The following is a 17,037-nucleotide window of genomic DNA, read 5'->3' as shown; positions in this document are numbered from 1 at the left end:
TACTTTTCCATCGCAGTAAGGTCGGTGGTCTGTCTTCTATCCACTGGCATACTAAAAGGGATGCAGGGGGGCGAGGGGGGGGACGAGGGGGTGCCATTGGGAGAGTTGAAATACCAGTTCGATGATGTAATGATGGTTTTAGTTGCAAGTGACATCATAATATTGTTGCGATTTTGAGAAAGCACGATTGTAAATGTGCACTAACGACGTGTAGGTCCCTTCAGCGTAGTTATATCCGTAATGAATGTTTAGAATAGTCCCTTAGCTTGAGAAAGCTCAAAAGCGTCCGAGCACAACAGAGGCTTTTAATGGAAAGTTTTCTCGAGTGTGGATAAGATGCTTCGGTGATAATTCCGATATACTATGATTTCCAAATTTAAGAATATAAAATTAAGTTTATAAATTATAGGAATATAATTTAGATTATAACTTGTAACTTGCATGATTTTTTTTTTTTTTTTTTTTTTTTTTACAGATAGATCTGAGGAGAACACCTGAGCGAGGAGGAAGAAGAGGAGGTTTCCTCAGCTCGTTTCGGTAAGATTCGTCCATGATCAGTCCGATAATTCATTCACAGAGATATCAAAATTTAAGAATACAAAATTAGGTTTATAAATTATAGTAATATAATTTAGATTGTAACTTGCATGATAATTTTTTTTAAGATAGATCTGAGGAGAACACGCGAGCGAAGAGGAAGAAGAGGGTGTTGCCTCAGCTCATTTCGGTAAGATTCTTCCATGATGATTCTGATAATTGATTCACAGAGATATCAAAATTTAAGTGTACAAAATTAAGTTTATAAATTATAGGGATATAATTTAGATTATAACTTGAAAGTTGCATGATAATTTTTTTTAAGATGGATCTGAGGAGAACACGCGAGCGAAGAGGAAGAAGAGGGTGTTTCTTCAGCTCATTTCGGTAAGATTCTTCCATGATGATTCTGATAATTGATTCACAGAGATATCAAAATTTAAGTGTACAAAATTAAGTTTATAAATTATAGGGATATAATTTAGATTATAACTTGAAAGTTGCATGATAAATTTTTTTTTTTAAGATCGATCTGAGGAGAACACGCGTGCGAAGAGGAAGAAGAGGGTGTTTCCTCAGCTCATTTCGGTAAGATTCTTCCATGATGATTCTGATAATTGATTCACAGAGATATCAAAATTTAAGTGTACAAAATTAAGTTTATAAATTATAGGGATATAATTTAGATTATAACTTGAAAGTTGCACGATAATTTTTTTTTTAAGATGGATCTGAGGAGAACACGCGTGCGAAGAGGAAGAAGAGGGTGTTTCTTCAGCTCGTTTCGGTAAGATTCTTCCATGATGATTCTGATAATTGATTCACAGAGATATCAAAATTTAAGAATACAAAATAAGTGTACAAAATTAAGTTTATAAATTATAGGGATATAATTTCGATTATAACTTGAAAGTTGCATGATAAATTTTTTTTTTTTTAAGATGGATCTGAGGAGAACACGCGTGCGAAGAGGAAGAAGAGGGTGTTTCCTCAGCTCTTTTCGGTAAGATTCTTCCATTAGTGCAGCAGACTACTGAAATAATCTTTCACATGGTGGTACAAGCACCAAATTTGGTATACATGTGCTCCAGGACGTATTCTCTCAGAAAAGTACGTGACCCACGTTGAAAAACAAAATGGCCGCCATTTGAAGTGGTTTGAATCTGTGTTTGAGCTAAATTTTGATGAAATAATGCTATTTTAACGTTCTATGCATCGAAATATGTTTTTGAGTTAGAAAAATCCATTTCTGCACTTACAAAATCGTAATTATTGAAAACTTAGATGATATGGCCGGAATTAAATGACGACAGGCTCTTTTAGCTACATTTTGCAAAAAGAAAAAAAAATAAAGAATAATATAGCATATACAGCAGGAAATTATTATCTTTTGATTCACGTGGTGGATTAGTCAATCATTTAGTCCTCACATTTGCATGCACACAACTCTGTACACTTGAGATGGAAGCGATAGCATTTACATCGCCCTCGGCATTCCGTCTTGCAGCCACATTTTGTTAACTGCTGACAACTCTGGGCAATGGGTGGAAGGGTTGTCCAAAAGACTTGCCAGACCTCACCATCTTTCTGCCACCCCCAGTTAGCAGGGCTTTCAGTTTGCATTTTGCACACTGTTGCCTGGCCCCACATGCAGCCTGCTTGGTAGGCAGACTGTTTGACATGCTGTATGAGAGCTGTGCTTGTCGGTGGAATGGCATCATAAGACCTTTGCTTCCGAGCAAACAAGTCCAGTCTTGCCTCATCCACTTTGTCCATAGTGCTGTTCTTGTCATACATGGTGATGACAAACTTCTCAAGGACGTTGTAGTCTGCATTTTCCACGACTGGTGGGTACTGACTTAACTTCTTGAAGATGGGAGTCACATGAGGGTAAACCTCCAATGCCTGCCATGCAGTTTTTTTTTTGCTTTTTCTGCAAAAAACTGACAGAATATCACAGCCAGTGAAGGCGTGAAAGAACAGCATGCCACTGGATTTGTCTGGGCCAAGATTCACCACCATGTCATGAATTGGCAACCACTTAATGAACTGACCCTGGCCAAATTCAACCCACAGCATTTCCATGCCTGCGTCTTGGAGGGTAGCAACAACGAGAACATGTGTCACATGCTTTAATCAACACAGACGTCATCTGTTGCTTGGCTGCATGAAGAGCATGAGTGAAGATTCTGGAGTCGGCTTCCTCGTGGTTGCAAGGACTTAAGCCATCAAGACTGATGGATCTTTTGGAAAGAGCCTGATCTCCTTTGGTCACAACAACGACATTGTCAGGACACATGGTCACTATCTTATCAGCAAGGAACCTAAAGAGCTCTGTCTTGTTGTTGTTGTCTCTCAGGAAACTTTTCCAGTAAGGTGGCAGCTTGGTTTTCTCCATCACTCGGCGTCTATCCCCTTTGCCTCTCATTGATCTTGTTTCAGCCTTCAGGCTGGAAGTCCAATAAACATCAAAAACTATGTCTGTCCTCACGAAATTTGATGAGTACATCTGAATCTTTGGAACCACATCTCGGAAAGCATATTCCTCAAAGGTCTTTGATGTCTTTGGCGGCAATGAATACACAAGAGAGGACCCATCAATGATAACAACATCACATCCTGGTCTAGTGTCGGGAGGAGTAACTGTAGTTTCCAGAATTTTTGCAAGTTACGACTTCTGATCAGTGTGGAGTTTCCCACTGTCACTCAGCGCTGCAGGGAAAGACTGGTTTTCATGTTGGAAAAACTCAAGCAGATCACACTCTCATGCTTGGCAGGATATAAAGAGTTGTGAGAACAGACGGCAATCATCTTTGAGTACCTGCTGCTTCATGTCGCCAGAAGTTGCAGCTGCCTCTTGGCGAAAGAAGTCTGCTTTGTTCTTTTTGATGGGCTTCTAGAAGGAAGCTCCGTCACCCAGACCATTGAAAAATTCTCGGAAGGCAACTTTACCTTTCTCAAGGTGAGTCCTTACAAGTTCAGCAGTACTGGGATGCACGATGGTTTTTGAGTCCAATGTGAGCAGATCTTTTGATTCTTCCTGAAAAGGATTGCCCAGATCCTTCATTTCACCAAACAATTTCAGGACCTTGTCAGAGAAGGATTTCTGAGAAAGGCTGGTTTGCTCATGGTGCATGATATCTTCATTTGCCACTTTGGCCAGTGACGCCAACTCATACTGTGATATTAGCACGCTAACTTCTGGTCCAGACACCATCCACCTACTCAGTGCAGCTGGATCCTCAGTAAGCCCAATGGCACCACCATCACATTTCACTACTGCATTGGCCTGTTCATGTGCTTGGTCAATGGCCAAGCCAGAAAACTCCCTGTTAGTCTTGTGTGCCATAAAATTTCCCAGTTGAAATTCATTAAAGACCTCAGGGTGAGTGTGTTCCAAAGTGACCATGTATCTAACATGGATGGGAAGCCATCTGGCATAGTTCACATTGTTGTTTGCAAAGAACAAGGGGATTAAGAACAGCCAGTGCTTCACAATACAAACCGAAGTTGGCCTCCCTGAAAGACCTGACCAACGAGAACGTCACCAATTCCATTGAAAACACAAGATCCCAGAATTTAAATTGAGGACTCTCTTTTCTGCGTTTCTCACACCAGTCATCAAAATCCAGAACTTCTTCATTCTCTTCTACACAATGATACTCATATGCTTCCTTTTGGAGCATGTAGAGGCAACACGCTGTAACTTGGTGCATATGGCGTGTTCTTGTGACACTTGAGGCAGAAAGAAAGGACTCTGTCATTCCAGAAGAAGCCACCCCAGACTTCACAAGAGCACCTGTCCACCCACTGCTTTGAAGTAGGGTTCCAAGAGACCTTAAAGCAGCCATCTCTATGTGGAGGCCCCCAAACATGACAACAAATTTATCCTCACCATACAGGTCAGGCCAGTGCCACTGGACTTGTTTGATAAGTGCATAAATAGGCTGGGCTTCGGTTATGACAGGGACCTGTCCTGGGTTGAGGTGTGCAATAGTATCCCTGACTTTGTTCATGGAGTGCCTTACAGTGGCAACTGAGTGAGCTTCATCACGGAGGGGCAGAAGTGCTGTAATACTCACTTCAAATGCAAGACCTCTCTTTTTCTCTGCATAATGGGCTGACCAAGTGATGCTAACATTGTCATGTACTTCTTGTGTGAGGCTAATCTTCTGCAACTACTCATATTCATTGGTTAGGGAGAGACTTGGCAGAGATTCATATGTAACTTTGCCTTTGGGAGGAGAAGGGTTCTTTGTTGTGAAGAACGCAGGAAGACATTTGTATATGAGTCGGGGATTTCTGGGACTTTCTTTACTTTGATATTCTTAATTATAATTGGTTCCCGTACTTCTCCTCGATTTCCTGATGTTGTATGTTGAAAGATGGATATGCTGGTTCCATGGAATGATGTGGTCGCCGTTGTGGAAGAGGGATTATGGTCGATGTTATCCATCGCAGATGTGCTGAAAAGACCTTTCCTCAGTTTGGGAGGACAAACCACACCTTTCTCTACATATCTGGCTACAGCTGCATCTCCCAGCTGAGCTGATATGTCGAGTACTCGATCACATGGAATACTGAGACCATGGTCATGGAGCATTTCTACTAGGTGTCTCGTTCTTGTCTTAGCATGAACAGACATCCCTATGTAGACCGGAAATGGGGTTTCTCTGTCTCTGGAATGCCTGTGTGTGGCAGCACCTTCTTTGTATTTGGCAAAGCAGTTGTATTGAAGGAGCTGAGCCATAGCCAGGTCAGTTGTAGTTGCTCCAAACCTCAGTTGAGACTTTATATCTGCTCCATGCTCAATCATGCTGACAAATTGGAGCAAAGCTGGAGGTTATGAATTGTTTGCTGAAGTCTCATGAAGATTGCCCTCATATTTACATTTGTGATCAAGCATGTGCCTACGCAATATCTTGGCAGCTTTGGCGAGAATGATGGCATCAGAGTAGGTTGATGCTTCTGACATGACAGGACCTACATCCTTCTTGAATGTCAGATAAACATCACGTCCATCCTTGTAGGTTTCCAACGCAGGTATCTCTGCCAAAAGCTTTTCTTTCGGTCTGGTAGAGTTCACATCAGGTATATCTGTTCCAAATTGTTCAAGTCTTTTCTTGTAAAGACTCACCAAGTTAGCAAGTCGAAATGAAACAGGCCCATCACTGCTGCTTCTTGTCTCAATGACATAGGTAAGAAGTTCAGAGAACACCAAAGGGAAGACTTCCTTTTCTTGGGATGAATGGACTTTTTCTTTGTTCTTGGCTGCAATGTGTGCCCTCTCTCTATGATACAGAGCTGTTAAGCAAGAGTAGTGGTATTTCAGTTCCAGGGCAACCACATCTCCACTGCTCAAGACACCCAAAATATTGCCATCATTAAGATTGCGAGCACATTCATTAAGCCTCTCATTTAGCTGCATGGTCATGGCTTGTCGCAACTTTGACTTTGGTTGTATCTTTTCACATAGGAAACACAGTTGCACTTCCATGCTAGTTCTTCGCATTTTTGAGTGCCCTTCTCCTGGATCATTTTGAATTTCAGCTGCTCTTTTCGTAGCACGCTCAAGTTTATAGCTGTCAAACATTTTGCAACAATTTTGGTGGTACTTGGCACAATTCGCCTCAGTGTATCCTCAATACCACCTCCTTCATCCAATCTGGATGGGTCTAGCCTGATCGGTAACTGGTGGATTGCCTGAAACTGTGGTAGGTTTTTTGCTATAATGGAGTAACCATCAGAACTACACTCATAACGGGTTGGGGGAGACTTCAACTCTTCTTTTGTATCAGTCTGACAGAGGCAACACTTCCTCCAGTCAGTGTTAGGAGTACAACTCAACGGATTATTAGTGGACATATTGAACAGGTTAAGGCCGAGGGTTTATCCTTTTACCACCTAACCGTACAAAATACATAAGCACATTGAGATATGGGATGCAACTCGGTTCATACATACAAATACCCTACACCGAGCCCGATCGTTCATCCAGTGCCATTTAAATCCCATGCGATTTGTACACCTTCCAGGTAACTGAAGCCCCGTTACCCTTGGCTCGGCTCTCCCGCGCTGGCACATCCTGTCAATTCAGGCACGGCTATCTAATAGTGTAATACTACAACTAGCTATACTTCTAGCTGAAATATATACAGGGGCTTATTAGATAGCATTTGGGACACTCAAGTATACTACAAACTACAGCTACAAGTAGTACACAAAAGCCGACACTGAACCCCATGCTGAGTCTCACAGCAGTGATGTCACCAGTGTGCCCTGGTTGTGCTTTAACATCACTCTTATTCACATAATGTAATAGAGCTTGACCGCATCACCTCAATACATGATCACAGATGTTGCCCAGCAATATCTGTGATAATTTTGTAAGACAGCTACAAAAGTACTGATTTTAAGTCATGCAATGGCCGCCATCTTGAAAACTGGTAACCATTTTCGAATATTTCTCCAGTCAAAATACAATCTATTTAACAATTGGATCAATAGCATGTTCCCATTTATAGACGTGTAGCACTGAAAACCCTTTTTCCAATTTTATGAGACGGCCATCTTGAAAAATGGCGGCCATTTTGTTTTTCAACGTGGGTAACGTACTTTTCTGAGAGAATGGGTCCTGGAGCACATGTATACCAAATTTGGAGCTTGTACCATCAACTGAAAGATTCTTGTGGGATACTGGTTTAATCTGCCCCACTACATGATGATTCTGACAATTGATTCACAGAGATATCAAAATTTAAGTGTGCAAAATTAAGTTTTATATGGAATAGGCAAAGCCTAGAAGCGAATGTAGAATTCTTCTTACATTCGATGCTGCAATTTCCGGTTACTTCGGCCTGGATTCGGGATCAGCGATCAAATAATGTAAATCACGATTAAAAATTATTTTTTAATAATGCAGGAGATATCTTTATTAAAATCAGTGGAGGAAATATACACAATGTCTGATATTTGGGTCTTTCATGTCTCCGACGATGCCTTTATCTCCCGGCACGCATCATTCCCCATGACAAAAACCGGAAGAAAAAGAGTCATAGCCGACGACACGGATTCCAAATTGCCAGGGTATTGTGTTGTTGTTGTTTCCTATTCTCTCATGTGCACGCATTGAGTATGAAGCTCACTACGTTCGCTAATATGGAGTAGGCAAAGCCTAGAAGTGAACGTAGAATTCTTCTTACATTCGATGCTGCAATTTCCAGTTACTTCGGCCTGGATTCGGGATCAGCGATCAAATAATGTAAATCACGATTAAAAATTATTTTTTTAACGATGCGGGAGATATCTTTATTAAAATCAGTGGAGGAAATATACACCATGTCTGATATTTGGGTCTTTCATGTCTCCGACGATGCCTTTATCTCCCAGGACGCATCATTCCCCATGACAAAAACCAGAAGCAAAATGGTCATAGCCGACGACACGGATTCCAAATTGCCAGGGTATTGTGTTGTTGTTGTTGTTGTTTCCTATTCTCTCATGTGCACGCGTTGAGTATGAAGCTCACTATGTTCATTATAAATTATAGGGATATAATTTAGATTATAACTTGAAAGTTGCATGATAAATCTTTTTGTTAAGATAGATCTGAGGAGAACACCTGAGAGAAGGGGAGGAAGAGTGGATTTCCTCAGCTCGTTTCGGTAAGATTCTTCCGTGATGATTCTGATAATTAATTGATTCACAGAGATATCAAAATTTATGTGTACAAAATTAAGTTTAATATGGAACAAGTCTGAAGACGACGATGGTTCACGGGCGGTATTTGAGGATGTAGATTGTTTCAGAAGTCAAGGATGAGACAATGTGATAATGTTTGACCAAGTTATAAAAATGATCAACATGATGTGGTACGAGTGACAGGTTATTAGCTGCAAAATGTCGAAAACCCGTTTCGTTCAACAACTTGAAAAATTTGACCTTTGCATAACCTTTAAAGGTCACAAAACAATGTTGTGGACATTAAAATAAGGAAACAGGATACGTGCTATAGCTTATTGGAGGGAGTTCGTCGAAGAAGGTCGAAAATCCGGTTCAATTCCTACAACTTTGAAAATTTGACCTTTGTGAACTTTACAGGTCAAAGGTCAAGGATTATGACCTTTGGTGCAAAACTTCCTCTGGAACATTCCAGGAACAATATAATGTCATATAGGCTTTATGGCATTTCGCACTCCTCAGATTATCCATACTTTGATGAAATCAGCGTAAAATCAAAATTGAAGGGGGCGCCACGGGCAAGGTGTTCGAGATAGAGCAAAATGGTTTCAAGACTTTAGGTGGGGAATGACCTCAAGATTATGCATAAAAAATATTGTCATCCTAGCTCTCAAAGTTTGGGTGGTCATATGATTTTTATGTCAAAATTCGAAATTTTCTAAGTTCATGACCTTGTGACCTTGACCTTGGGACGAAAATGAAAAATCGAGCTCTGTGGAGCTATGCAGGTGCCATTGGGCTAAACAAATACCGAAACCCCTGCCAGATTCGACAAACCCCTAGGAGAAGATGCAAATTGAAATCGGCTACCCCCTAAAAAACACAATTCACAATTGTCTAAGTTCGTGACTTTGTGACCTTGACCTTGCGACGAAAATGAAAAATCGAGCTCCGTGGGGCTTTGCAGGTGCAATTGGGCTCACCAAATACTGAAACCCCTGTCAGATTCGACAAATCCCCGAGGAGAAGATGCAAATTGAAATTGGCTACCCCCTAAAAACATGTTTTTTGGGCATGACTCCACCCATAATGGGCACACCATGCCCATTCTCAGGAAAACACAACTAGATCATGATATAAACCTCCCACCAAGATTTTATCAGGATCGGATCAAAACCCACGGAGCTATGCTCGGGACAGACAGACAGACAGACACACAACAATCATGAATATAGTGGTCACTTATTTTTTTCGTGAAAATATTTTTTTTGTGAACCAATAGCCAAAGCCGAGAAGCGAGCGTAGAATTCTTCTTACATTTGATGCTGCAATTTCCGGTTACTTCAGCCTGGATTCGGGATCAGCGATCAAATAATGTAAATCACGATTAAAAATTATTTTTTGATGATGCGGGAGATATCTTTATTACCTCAACATTACCTTCACAACAACAACTACACCGCCTAGAACAGGATCTCATCTGAAAAAATAAATATTACCTCAACATTACCTTCACAACAACAACTACACCGCCTAGAACAGGATCTCATCTGGAAAAAAATATATTACCTCAACATTACCCTCACAACAACAACTACACCGCCTAGAATAGGATCTCATCTAAAAAAAATAAATACGAGAAGCGAACGTAGAATTCTTCTTACATTCGCTTCTGACTTCACCTATAACTTGTTCACAACTGTATACGCAATTTCTGGTTACTTCGGCCTGGATTCGGGATCAGCGATCAAACAATGTAAATCATGATTAAAAATTATTTTTTGATGATGCGGGAGATATCTTTATTAAAATCAGTGGAGGAAATATACACCATGTCTGATATTTGGGTCTTTCACGTCTCCGACGATGCCTTTATCTCCCGGCATGCATCATTCCCCATGCAAAAAAAAAAAAAAACGGAAGCAAAAGGGTCATAGCCAACACACGGATTCCAAATTGCCAGGGTATTGTGTTGTTGTTGTTGTTGTTGTTTCCTATTCTCTCGTGAACACGTTAAGTATGAAGCTCACTACATTCGCTATAAATTATAAGAATATAATTTGGATTATAACTTGTAACTTGCATGATAATTTTTTCTTTTTAATGATAGATCTGAGGAGAACACCTGAGCGAGGACGAAGAAGAGGGGGTTTCCTCAGCTCGTTTCGGTAAGATTCTTCCATGATGATTCTGATAATTGATTCACAGAGATATCGAAATTTAAGTTTATAAATTATAGGAATATAATTTATAAGCTACATTGTAGGTTTATAACTTTTAAGATCAAAGAAAAAATAGATCTCAGGAGAATGCGCAAGCAGAGGAAGAAGTGGAGGCCCAAGAGAACGAAAAAAAGAGCGATTTGTGAGTGTTATCTGGAGTGAATGTTCTGAGAGCGCTTACAGAGTGAGATGCAAAACTAGCTGGGAGGCGACGATGGTTCGCAGTCTTTATTGAACAATGCCACAATAGGTACAATTGAATTAGTGGAAGCTTTTGAGAAAGTCCTACCATAAAAACCTATCTCTTCCGTCAAAATTTACCAAATCAAATCGGATTTTTTTTATATGTTGTACTTATGGACATGACGCACAACTTCTAGAAAATGAAATTGCGAGAAAAAAATCGGGAAAAAAATTCAAGTGGGCGTGGCTCTGCCCACAAGAGGCGTGGGATGCCCCTCATACAAAAAGACACAACTAGACCATGATATCTAGCTTGTATCCAAGTTTCATCAAGATCGCATCAAACATCATGGAGCTATGCTCTGGAGAGAGTCACAAACAGACAGACAGACAGACACACAGACACAACGAAAATAGTGGTCACTGCTGGCGCCCGCGAACCAACAAAGCTGATTGGCGCATTTAAAATCGGTGTGGCAATGTCATCAGCTTTCTCCACCAATTAGAAGCAAGTTTTCATCAGTTACCAGGGCATTTTCTATTGCAGTGACGGTCATGATTCGGTCTTTGGTTTGACGTCAGTTTAAACTCATTTGCATACACGTTTCGGCCATGATGGTAGCTCGACTCACTTTATGGGTTAACCCTTTCATTCTTTATGCTGCTCCAACACATGCTCCCATACCTGACCTGACCTGACCTCGTTAACTGACCCAAATCCCTCCTTCCAATTTTCCCTCCTTGGAGTCTCCTTCTGTATCCATCTTGTCCACCCTATGCATCCTCTGTGTCCAACTTGTTCACCCCATGCATGTGTGTTCCATACCCTGGTTTTGTCAGTTACGTCCTGATCCATTCAGTGTACTAGCTTTTCCACGAGCCTCGACTGTATACAAAAGACACTATTCTCCCTGTGCTCTTTCTCAATGGGCCCCCACTTGTCCTAATCTGTTCTTTACCCCTAATATACTTAAAGAATGCCTTGCATTTATGCTTAATATTCTTAGCCTGTCCTCCGACTCTCCTGGCTTGCCGAGTTATTTTCTTGATTTGCCTGTTTATTCATAAACTGATACATCAGTCTGACTGCAGTATCATTATTTTATCCCTAATGAATGCCTTCTGCTTTCCTTGATAGCATTCCTTATCTCACTACTCAACCACCCTGACCTCTTTCTGTTTCTAGTTTTACACCTCATTGGAATGTACTTACTCTGCACTCCATACATTTGGTCCTTGAAGGTTTCCCGTTTATCTGATGCTGATTGTCCTGTTGTTAGAGTCTTCCAATCTACATCACCCAATTTCCTCCAATTATACCCTGAACGTTTGCCTTCCTGAAATCGAATAGCTATATTTTACTATCCTGAACTCGAACTCTTAACAGAATCCTTCCAGAGATGATGATGTCATGTAAGAAAGCAATCTTGGGACAATTCTTGTATGAAGTTTGGACAACTGGCATGATGGGTGAACTCGCAATAAGGTAGTTAATTAGTTGGGCATTTTATAGTATTGTCTCGAATCTATATGGGTTATGGGGTTAGTGGGGTATGGAGAGGAGGAGGTTCCGTAGCTCAGTTGGAGAAAGACACCTCTGTGGTGAGTGGAAATTTGCTGGAGAGAGGGTGGCACCAAGCCAACTGCTACTATGACTCATAAGTAATCACCTCAATTGTTCTGTGAGTTGACTGAAGTAGGCACATTTACTGAATTATAAATTGTGATTTCTCTCCATTGAGCTTTTGCCGTCTCATTTTGTGTGAATAGTTCTGACATGGCACAGTGGTGTACCTACTTTTCAGCTCTTGACTAGGTTTGATTCCTGACCAAACTATGAACTGATTGACTAGTGCTTCACAGCCACAGTGTGGTCCCACAAAGTGCACTGTCCTACGGACGGATGTTAAGCTGGGTGTCCCATCTGCTAGCATGAGTCAATGGTCGTTAAAAATATCATGGTGCATTTCACGAAGAATAGGTGAGTTGGTGCCGGCATCCTGAACATTACAAGTTCCTGACAAAATCACCTTCAGTTGAACAGTTTATAGTCGGGTCAGGAATCAAACCCAGTCGAGACAGCTCAAATGGTGTAACCATTTTTCACCTCTGGCTATAATTTCCTTTAACTTCTAAGTGGGTAGTTACCTTTTGTGAAAATCTCAGAAAATCAAATTGTCTTTAAGTTGTTCACTGGTGTGTATTCACCAGGGAAATACTTTACTCATCTCCAAATTCATTTCACATATATTGGTCATTAAAAGAAAGTCTGCAGCTCACAAACAGTAAACTCCACAACATTGCTCAATCTCACAGGAAAAGGTGTTCCCACTTTTTGTTGTTCCTCACCCTCCCCCTCACATCCGGTTGTTGACCATTGCTAAAACGCTGGTGCTGTGCCACAATGCACTCCTTGAATGGAATGAACTTTAAAAGTGTAATTGAGCAAAAAAAAGAAGAAAAAAAAAAAGACTCGTTCACGTGCAGGTTTCATCTATAACTAGCAGGGTGCCCATACTATGATCCAAGCATGCAACGTTTTCTTCTGATGCATATCTTTATTTGGGCGGTGTATAGCCAAATGACAGCTCCGTATAGAAAAAAAAAACCCCTGGGTTACGTACATGAAGCAGAAATATACCAACTGCTTCAAATTTAAAACAACTCACTGCACTGGAAAACGTGGAGACAGGAATATTGTACTGTAATGGGTGGGGACTTGTAATTCCCTCTACCACCTGGAGGTGGCACCACACGATACACATAGATAATTTGCGTCCCCCCCCCCACCCCTTCCACCCCGTCCACAGGACTCCACAGGCAAAGATAAAAACACCCCTATACATCAATTGGGGTCATGCTGATCCTTTTGTAACAAATCTGGATGTAATCAGCCCAGACCTGTAGGAGGAGTAGCGCAACAAACACACAAACACCGGTCCATGAATTATTGTAAGGAGGATAAATGTCAATGTGTGCATCTCCTCCATAATAGTCAGGTTCCTTGTGTCCATAATTTGACGTTCATTGGAATTTTTTGGAGAGTAACTTACCCCAACATTTTTGGAAAGCTTAAACAATACCAAAACAGAAAATCCATGTTTCACATTTTTTCAATGCATATAATGTGGTCAAATAGGTCGTTTTGGGGTAAAAACCGTTTTTTTTAAATTTCAGCTCTGAAAATTTAAAATTAATCGCAAACAAGCAACTGATGATGCATAATTGTTAACTCGAGGACAGTTCTTAATATAGAATACATATATCTGTATTTTGAGCAATGGTTGCCATGGAAACGGCTATCATTTTGTCAAATTACTGTTTATTTAATGTATTGCTTTCAAATCTTGAAACAAGTAATGCATGAACAAGCCGGTAGGCGGACATGGGTAGTCGGCTGTTGCTAGGCAACGGAGGGGTCCATAGCAATGGTTCTTTCTCACACATAACTAGGACATACCATGAACCTACCATACCAGTTTCATGTATATCTGACTCAGTCTCTGAGATATAACGAACTTCGTTTTTTTTATTGTTTTCGACCAGGGTTCATTCAAAGTCTATCTTCTCCGACAGTTTTCATAGGATCCGGCTGGAAATTTTTGACAATATGGCTGAATGTACTGCCCACAGTCACTCGTGGCCCGATTTTTGATTTTCGAAAAAATTTTTTTTATGATTTTCCAAAAATTTCAAAGTCCCGTTGCTAGGCAAGCAAAGGGGCGTTAGCAACCAGTACCTACGCGGCACAACGAGGTCATAAACTGGTCTTACCACCCAAATTTCATCAAAATCGAACAACTGCAAGGGGGTCAAAAACCCCCGACAAACACACACACGGACAGACCGACACCACGACCAACAAATAAGGGTATATCAAAAAAAAAAATTTTTTTTTCGAAAAAAAAAAATTTTTTTCGAAAAAAAAAATTTACGACTCGATCGACGACCCAATATGGTGATCAGTGAAATGTACTTAATGTCAAATATGAGTTTGTAGCCAATTGGCATGACTGCCTCTAATGTCACTCATCATTGCCATCGTAGTCATCACTATCGTGGTCATGCTGTTCAATGTTTGAGTCCTCGTCATTCTCACACGAAGTGCTGCACATGCAAAGATCAGTGCATGTTATCAGTGCAGTGCATCATGGTGCCAGACAGCCTTCTCATTTTGCAACAGTTCTGCTGACATCCCCTCAAGTCGTTTATGAATCTGTACATAATCACCATCCTGTAAAGTGGCTCACTCCTGTATTGTCTCTATCAAATGGCAGAACGACTCGACTTTTGGTTGCAACACCAAGGACCCTTTCAGGGAAGAATTATCTTGGCACAGGACACATTTTATCCAGTTCGTTGATCCTTTCGTCTGGCATGAATCCTTGCCACTCAGTGGTACTTCATCCATCATGTTGTTGGTCCTGCAAATATAAAAATAAATCGTCAGCTCATGAATGTCAAATCTATCATACGTGATACAGCCTATAAAACTCAGGCTGTGCCTACGTCTTGGGCCATATCAAGGGCACAAATAACATTCATCACCATAAAAAGCAAACAGATGAGAAAAACAACATCCTTATTTTCTTTGACTAATTTATTGACCTAAACTTGTGTGATTTAAACGGAAGATGCGGGTAAATGTTGCAATGATAGAACTTTATCAGAATCCAAAATAAAAACCGCTACGAAGACGTACGATTATCTGAATAAAATAAAAGCAGAGATGAGTGGGAAATCAACAATACGCACTAACTACATGCCAGTAAACTAAATAGATACTCCAAATAGACTCCCTCTGTAATTCCAACCCCCGGGCACAAAGCTAACCTAATCCTATCCTATTATACAGCAGTTAATCTAATGGAACAAAATACGTCAGTGACTGATTACATTGATGGTGACTTTCTTTCCGGATAAATGTAAGCACGAACCAGCACCAGCAATAGAATTTTTTTAAAGATATATTAAAAACTGGCAATTCCACTCCAAAAATGCTGTTTCCATGGCAACCGACAGTCAAAATGCAACATTTTATTACCTTATAAAATCCATTATTAGCCATTTAACAGTAATCCATCATCAGTTGGTTATTTTGTATTGTTTCAGATTTTTTTAAAATTGGAATTCAAAAAAAGCGTTTTTCACCCCAAAACGACCTTTCCAAAAGTTGAAAAAAATGTGAAACATCAATTTGTTATTTAAATAGATTTTAAACTTCTCAGAAATCTATAGGTTTGCAACTCTCCAAAAAATTCCAATTAAATTACACAAGGAACCTGACTATAACTCCAAAACCTAGCAGCCCCAAACTCTGCATGCATACGAAGGGAACTCCAAGTGAGTGCATGAACGAAAAGTGGCTGTTTTGGTAAATTTAAACACCCCTTTTAAAGATAATTTATGGCCTTATTGAATTATCCTTTATCAAGGTGTCATCCTTGATCAGCCCCTTTTTTTTAGCCCTTTGTTATCTTGCTGTGGTCTTTATTTGCTTTTTTTTTTTTTTGGCCTGCTCAACAATGCCTTGACTTGGAACAGGCAGCAATGGTTTCTTAACGATAAAGCGCTCAATTTTTTTTTCTTTCCTCACTCATGTCATTTAATGCCTCATCTTCATACCCACAAAAATCGCTGGATACATCACAATGCTTATAAACGCCCCGGGAAGCCAGTGTTGGTGGCTTCATTTCATTTCCGTGCATGCAATAACCTCTAGAATTTCTTAACCAGAGCTGAATTTTAAAATTTAAAATGTGGAATTGACCTTAGCAGCAGTTCCGACTACTAACAAGTGTTCCCTTGTCCAATTCAGACATTGTATAACATTCCGGGCATCTCCAAATGTTTGTGGCTTTATTTAGTTTCCGCACATTTCCGATCGCTAATTGCTTGTCAAGCCAGCGTGGTCATATCAAACACCGTCCGGAGACGATCAGAGTGTCAAACAATGTACAAATTTGATAAATGAACACTTGTTTATTTGTTTTAGCAGTCGGAACTGCTGCAAGGGCCAATTCCGCATTTAAAAATTTGGAAATTTGGCTCAGGTGAAGAGATGCTAGAGGTTATCACATTTCAGTTGTAATGCTTATAAATGTCCAGATAATTGTATTGGCACATTATTCGATAGTTCAGACGGTGGTTATCTCCGGACATGTCCAGGCGGGAGTGTTCATCTCTAGATGGTGTTTGTCTCTGGACGTGTCCGGGCGGTGTTTATGGCCGGATAGTTTTTGTCTCCGGATGTATTTGTCTCTGGACGGTGATCATCTCCGGTCGTCTCCAGACGGTGTTTAGTATGACCCAACCAGCTGTTCTGTATCAATTGTTTGTTAGAGACGTCTGGAGACGACCGGAGATGATCACCGTCCAGAGACAAATACATCGATTCCAAAGTACTGTTCTCGAT

The 17,037-nt window shown here is 40.5% G+C and overlaps 1 long non-coding RNA gene across 2 annotated transcripts; it reads left to right on the top strand.

The window, feature by feature from the left end:
* Positions 1 to 481: 481 nt before the first annotated feature.
* On the top strand, positions 482 to 12,828 carry LOC147017415 (uncharacterized). Of its 2 annotated transcripts, XR_015049490.1 has the most exons (7): positions 482 to 537; positions 1,064 to 1,125; positions 1,263 to 1,324; positions 1,479 to 1,540; positions 8,144 to 8,201; positions 10,328 to 10,385; positions 11,809 to 12,828. It is a non-coding gene; the product is annotated as an uncharacterized LOC147017415 (long non-coding RNA). The 2 variants fall into 2 exon arrangements; XR_015049489.1 differs by lacking the exons at positions 1,263 to 1,324; positions 8,144 to 8,201.
* Positions 12,829 to 17,037: the final 4,209 nt, after the last annotated feature.

The sequence above is a fragment of the Eptatretus burgeri genome, chromosome 11, assembly GCF_056783735.1.
Source record: "Eptatretus burgeri isolate ZD-2024b chromosome 11, Ebu_testis_v1, whole genome shotgun sequence".
Lineage (NCBI taxonomy): Eukaryota > Metazoa > Chordata > Myxini > Myxiniformes > Myxinidae > Eptatretus > Eptatretus burgeri.
Note: the sequence above shows the minus strand (reverse complement) of the source record. Positions and strands in the feature narration are given on the sequence as shown.